We start from the raw sequence: 7,307 nt of genomic DNA on the forward strand, positions 1-7,307 counted from the left end.
TTCTCTGTTGCCCACTTCAGACAGTAATTGAAATAAATTATTTATTTTTTTTTTTTTTTTTTTTTTTTGCCATATCTGATTACTGGATAGTTTGGAATATCGAAGTTCGGATTATCGAGATTACACGGTACTTAAAACCTATTGCACTGTGAATTTTCCAATTAAGGAATGATTCGAGATGAACATTCAGCAAATTAAGTTCAAGATTAAACTATGAAGCAATAATTATATTTCATTTTTTTAAATATATTGAATGAAGTCAAAAATAACTACTTATTATATATTATATATTTTATATATTTCACTGTTTTCAGGCCAAGTTCATAAATATCGTATGTATAGTAAACATCGTATCCATAGCAATTTTTGCTATTAGTTTCATAATTGCCCAACTCTGGTAGATTGTTGACTTGTTGCTAGGCTACATCAAAAAAATAACCCCACATAATACAAATAAATATAAATTACATTTTATTTTATTTGTTATGTAAGGTTATTTCGTTGATGTCGCCTAGCAACGGGTCAACATTCTAACAGAGTTGGGCTACTATGCAAATAATAGCTAAAATTGCCATGGATACGATATTTATTTATCAATGATTCATTCATAAATCTTCATTCATTCATAAAGCTATAGCTAAAATTGCCATGGATACGATATTTATTTATGAATGATTCATTCATGAATAAGAGTCGTATCCATGTTAACTTTAGCTATTAGTTTTAGCTATAGCTAATTTTTTCCCTTCTCTCCACTCTACGGCTATAAATGAGCTGTCTATCTAGTCGCCATTAGTCGTTCGTCTGATTCTCTTATCAGTATAACCTGTCTGCGTGAGCTATGTGCTGTTTAGATATATCATTTTGTTTGTAATTAATAGTATTCTAGCCACTGCGTTCGATTAGTGTCATTATAGTATTTAATTTAATTAAAATTAGACAATTAGATATATTAATTGGATCAGTATAGTAGAGGGGAGAGTGAGACTTGCACCTAACCTAATCTATTTCAAGTACTTTTAATCATTTTTGGCGACCCGAATCGCCTTCTCCATGCTTTCCTGTCTTGGGCAACTGCTTTCCAGTTTGCTGTATGCAGCTCATTTGCATATTTGTTGATTCTGTTTATCAATCTTGTTTGTGGCCTCCCACGTACACACTTGGCAACTATACTGGCATTCATTGTTGTGTAGAGGCATCATGGTGGATTTCTTCGAGCCACATGTCCCGCCTATCTTAACCGCTTTCATATCATAAGATATTTTCTGAGGTACATCATTTTTTTAATGTTATTTTTTTCGGTCAAGACTCCGATTGGAGTCCTATACTGCCTAACCATGGTTGGGGGTCAAAGTTCTTCATTTTGTGGGACCACCACTCAATGAAATAAGTCAACGCCCCAGGCCGGATTCGAACCGGCACCGCCAATAGACATCAAATTGTTAAGACTGTGTCTAACCACTGAGCTACGGGCGGCCCTATTTTATAATTATTCTGTGCACTAATCTCATGGCTTCTAGATATTGATAATCATCTTCCAATTAATAGTGTATTCTTAAAGGTTTCTAATATTCGATGTTAAAGCCAGTACAATACAATTCAATAAGTGTTCTAGCGACGCCCGAACAAAGGGACTATTATATTTTTAGCAGGTGGATGTGTGTTTCCTTCCCTATACACACGATCGCCCTTTGACAATTATTGATGAGCTAGGGATCGCTTTGAATTTACCCAAGCGATTAATTATTCCTGGTTAAATGGAAGCTAATTGTATGACTGTTTCAATTAGGATTAATGATGGTAGGTGCGATAACGCCATCAACAACGTTCCCAGCGAAATCGTTTCCGATGGTAATCGTTTTAAGAGACAATTTTAGCTGCGATAATTTTAAATAGAAGAATGATATATAAATTTAAATAAAATTTAAAAAAAAATATTTTTAAAAATTTATTTATTGATATTTACAACTGTACATAAATACATCTAGTAAATTTGAGGAAATCATAATGGTATGGTACAAGCATGTAAAGAAGGTACCTAATGGTAGCTCTCTAAAAACATTTTTACAATATAAGGTCTCGAGGCCATTTTCTTTTTAGACGCCTCGGAGGGTTGTCCGGAATGAAAGAGGAAGCAAGATCAGAAACTAATGGGTCCAGATGTAGTCCAAGGTAGCGGATCTGTTCTACAGGGGTAAGGGCAGTATTATTGAAGTAAACTGTACGGCAGTCAGTAGGTTTACGACGTAGGGTAAAGGTAATTTGATGGGATTTGTTGAAAGTTATTTTAATCCTCCAATTACAACACCATTCTTCGAGGGCTGTGATATGGGATTGAAGAGTTTGGGATGCAATTAAAAGGTTAAATTGAAACATTTAAAACATTTTAAAAAAGGGTTGATTTCCGACAATAATTAAGTATTTTGTTCTAGCAGTGTATTTATAAATTAAAGTACAAGAGCCTAAGAGGAGAAAAAAAAGTTAGTTATTTCACCCTAATTTTTTATTACTTTAATGCAAACCATGTTTAATTACTAGTCAAAATTGATGCTAACTATAGTTATAGAGAATACAAAATGGCGGCGGTTTCAATACGTAAAAAAATATTCTTTTCATTCGAAATTCTATATCTTTAAAACTAACTACAACACTAGAACACTTGATAAAACATCATTTAAAGTAGAGTAAATTGTCTAAAATATAAGCCCTAATAGAATTATTTACGTTCAATAGTACCCGAGATATACATTTTTAAAAACTAACAGTTAGTGAATTTATTGCAGAAAATCTATATCTATGGTACCATAAGAGGTGTAGATGTCTATTAACACTCAAATTAAAGCGAGTGTAATCTGCTATAAAGTAGTTTATAATATTTATCTTTGTAGGGGTAGTTTTGGAGATATAGATTTTTCAAAGTAAATTCAGTAACTACTGATCTTTCAGTACGTCCCATACAACATTTTTATGTTACTATGTGTAATCTATAAAAGAAAGATAGTCAGGGTATGGTCAAAGAAAAACTCGGATAGTGATTAAATGAATTATATTGGGCCAACGTTTCGCCCCACCTTGCAGGGCTTCATCAAGGCCTTCAGACTCGAAGTAAGAGCCAAAGTGAAGCCCTACAAGGTGGGACGAAACGTTGGCTCAATATAAACAGTTTAATCACTATTTGAATTTTTATTTAATCGCACCCGGGCATCTCTCTTTTGTTCCAATCAACGATCTTCCTAAAATTAATATTTATTTTATGCAATATATACATTTTTATTTTATATATGTTATAAATTTGTATTATATAATTTTCCAAAATTGAATAGAAAATCATATCATTTCATTTCTACCGATTGTGTCAAAAAATGCAGGCAATTTGTGAATGACGGTGCTTAAAATTACCAAACTAATATGTGTTAACTCCAAGAAAAAGTCAAGCAGGCAAATCAACGGTTCGTAGGAACATTAAGTTGTGTTACCTATTCGTGTATATATTACTTACTGAACAACCAACATCTCAGCTCTCCGACTTGTGACTAGTTAACTAGCTAGCATAATTGAACCTTAAGATAGAAACCTAAAGAAACCTATCCTGTTATCAATAAAATCAATATCTAAGAACGTGTTTTAACAATTTCTACTTCGAATTTACTAATAGCAAGATTAATGGAATATTTACACAGTTTGTAAAACCTCAACAGAAGAGATATACAAAGAGGAAAACGGATTTAACACAAATAAATATTTTCGCACACAATCAGACAAACTCACTTGAATTAGATCGGCTGTAAACAATTGATTTAACTTCAGACAAATTTATGCGAGCCAGAATGAAATGCTCCAGTGAGCTAAATTGAGGAGGAATTTCTAAAGGATATTTGATCCTTTCAATCCTTAAAAGTTGAAGATATATATAGGCACATCTATGGTAAGCCATTGTGCTATTAGATCTCAAGCCTATTTTCTGTTTTACAGTAGCCGTGGAGCTCTCCAGAGTCCACTCAGCCACATTAATTAAGTACTCCTAATTGGGTAACAATCTAGCAGTCAAGCGTCATTTTGAATAAATCACTTCCTTGCACAACCGTTGATCTAGTATAAGTACTTCCTTTTCAGTACTATACCCCTGACATGTACAGATATCATTTTTTTTTAATGGAAATAATAAAATAAAATAAATCTCAATGCATAAAACAAAATAATAAATAACTGATTAAATAAAAAGTTATATAAAATCCTCATTTGATTATAGGCTATTCAGACTACAGTAGCTGATTAGAGGTCGTGAAGGATGAGCGTGGAGAGATAACGTCGAGTTTGGACAGTGGGTTCGATTCCCGTTATGCTCAGTCAATATTATTTTAAGGTGAAGCTTCTTTACCGCCTTTTTACAACTGAAGAAAATGAAAATTATACAAGAGTAAATTCATTTCATGACGCAAGTTGAAAAGGACGTTGTGGAGGTGTAGCAAGAAAATTTTTATATTTAAGCGGACAATATGTGCTTGGAGGAGCTTAACAACCCCAGCAGTGCCCGTCCGATTGAGTGAGCTTCAGTTATAAATATTTTGTTGCTTTGTAATCCACCAAAAGGAAAATAAAATAAAATTAGAATATTTGAGATTTTATGTTCAAAGAAATTTAGAATCCAAAAATCGAATAAAAAAACCTACCTGCTATACGAGGTCTGCGATACTTCTTAGAAACTACTGAGTGGATTTTATGAGGTATGGCAACATTAACAGGTCACCCAACGATGATCCCCTCAAAAACAAATGATTGTATTAGACTTTGCAAACAAATTAGTAAGGAAAGTCTCGTGAGTGATCAGAAGATATTTCTTTTTTAGGTTTTGTACAATCATATCGGAGTGTGGTAACACAGTGCTAAGGCACTATAAAGTAACTATTGTCTGTTAAATTGTAGCCGTGAGTCAACTCTGTGGGCTCTGGAGTCCTGGGGCCCACCCAGCCTCATAAAGTGGGTACACTTAATTGGAATAAAATATGGAGGTTGAGCATGATCTTGAAAAAATCATCTGCTTGTATTACAGTATTATTATTATTATGATATCGACATACTTTGATTGTTATTGTTTGTAATTTATTTATCTCTCAAATAACGAATTTAAATAAATAATTTGCCGAGTACTAAATTGAGTATTTAAACACCATCTAGGGAAAATAGGTAATAAGAACTCCATTGAGTTTTTCTTAATTTTCATTGATAAATAATAAATTACTTATTAACTATTCTTAGAAGCGGGATATCATTTATAAGCGTAAATAATTCTTGAAAGCTGGTGGGGGGGAGATTTAGAACAATATTTCCCGGTTAAGGTATCTTCATAGAATCATTTATATAAATTACAAATGTAGACTTGATGTAGATTAAAATTTTCTGTACTTATTAGAGTTTAATACATATTTACTCTCGTCATAAAAATAGCCCAAAAACGCCTACTGTTTGGAACATCAAAATAAAAAAGCGGTGGTGTTGGTTGAAACCAACGAAGATAAGAAACAACTGGATTTCTGTGTATATGAAATACTCTATTTTCGGATTTGACAGGTTTGTTCAATCGATGTAGGGTCCGGCCAAATCCAAAATAGACTCTGTAACCAAAGATCTCTCCTCCCTATTCTAGCTCCTTCACTGTCTGCGTGTTAAATGTTGCTGGTGTGGTCAGCATTATGGTTTTGATAATTATTTATTTATTAAAAATTTGCCATAGGAACAAATGAAATGTGAAAGAGATAGAGATGCGTTCAGAAAGGAACGAAAAATAGTTACCAATTATTTATTTACTGACGTTTCACACCCAATTTGCAGGGCTTCCTACATCAGGTATAAAAAAAAGATACAAAACAACTAAAAATATGTTGAAAAAGTAAGATAATAAAGTATACTAAGGCATGGTTTAAAATTATATAATAATGTTATTAAAATTAATTACAATACCCCACTTATTCCTGTCGAACAGATCCGTTACTTAGGACTACATCTCGGCAAACGACTGACATGGAATCCTCATACAAGACTAAAAAGACAAGAAACCGCTCGTAGATTCCGACTATTGCAACATATACTAGACAAATGGTCCAAACTTCCAATCCATTACAAAAGACTGATCTACATGATTATTATAAGGCCTATCTGGACATACGGAGTTGAGCTTTGGGGCTCCACTAAACCATCAAATTCCTCCAGAATCCAATCCTTACAGTCCAAAATCCTTAATGCTCCTTACTTTGTCACAAATCAAGTCATCCATCAGGACCTCAATGTTCGATATGTTGCCGATTTGGCCAGAACCAGGTACCTTTCCTTCCATAATAACCTTCTCAACCACCCAAATCCACTTGTTTCTAACCAGGCTTCTCCTTCATCACCTAATAATCCTCCTAGGCGTCTGAAAAGAAGATGGCCTCGAGATCTTCTCCTCTAGAAATGTTATTGGAGTTCTATCAGTGTGTAGATTCTCCACGTGTTTTTATCATGTCACTATGTCACCTACAGCAAATTTAGTTGTTGTATATACGTGTATACAGTGGTAAATATCAATAAATAAATTAAAAAAAAAAAAAATGTTAATTACAAATTTTTATTTCTCTTATATCTACTTTTCTTTTTTTACGAATTAATTACGTCTCTTGTTTATTTTGAATCTAATACTCTATGTTATTTATTTTTATATAAACTTGTTTTTTTTATCTATTCGAATTTTTACATCTTCCTCTAAAGTACCTCTAGTTTTGCTTATTTTAAATAAATAATCAGTTCTCATTGTAAGAAATGGTAAATATAATATATTAAAGAAGATAGGAAAAATATAAAGGAGAAAAAAATAGAGACATGAGTTCGAATTAGAAAAATTCGAGATCCCCGAACTCTTTTAATCGTATTAATAATATAATATAATAATATAATGTATCGTTATATTTTATTAAATTGTTGCATTATGGGCAGAAACAAAGATTATATTCATCATTTTCACCTTGAAAAACCCAAAATATTATTTTCTTCAGTGAGAGAATGCATATATCGTTTTACTCAATTAATATCTCTCTATTCTAAGTTACTTGTCGAATAGTGACTGCTAACATAATTTTTAATTTAGGTAATTTGTTTTTTTTTTTATATTTTCTTCATATACAATGCAATCTGGATAATCCGAACTATTGCTGCAGAGGGGTGTTCGGATTACAGACAGTATTAGGGAAAAAATCAACTATGAATGTATTCAACTGTAATGTATTATGAATGTATATAACTATTTTTATTTTATTTTTTTTTTATACTTTTTTTTT

At 32.3% G+C, this 7,307-nt stretch overlaps 1 protein-coding gene across 2 annotated transcripts in view; it reads right to left on the reverse strand.

Moving 5' to 3' along the window:
- Window positions 1-7,307, reverse strand: part of Tm2 (tropomyosin 2) — a 58,955-nt gene that overhangs the window by 29,189 nt on the left and 22,459 nt on the right. The gene's annotated exons all lie outside the window — the stretch shown is intronic.

Source organism: Halyomorpha halys, unplaced genomic scaffold (assembly GCF_000696795.3).
Source record: "Halyomorpha halys isolate HHAL.00 unplaced genomic scaffold, Hhal_1.1 Scaffold97.1, whole genome shotgun sequence".
NCBI lineage: Eukaryota > Metazoa > Arthropoda > Insecta > Hemiptera > Pentatomidae > Halyomorpha > Halyomorpha halys.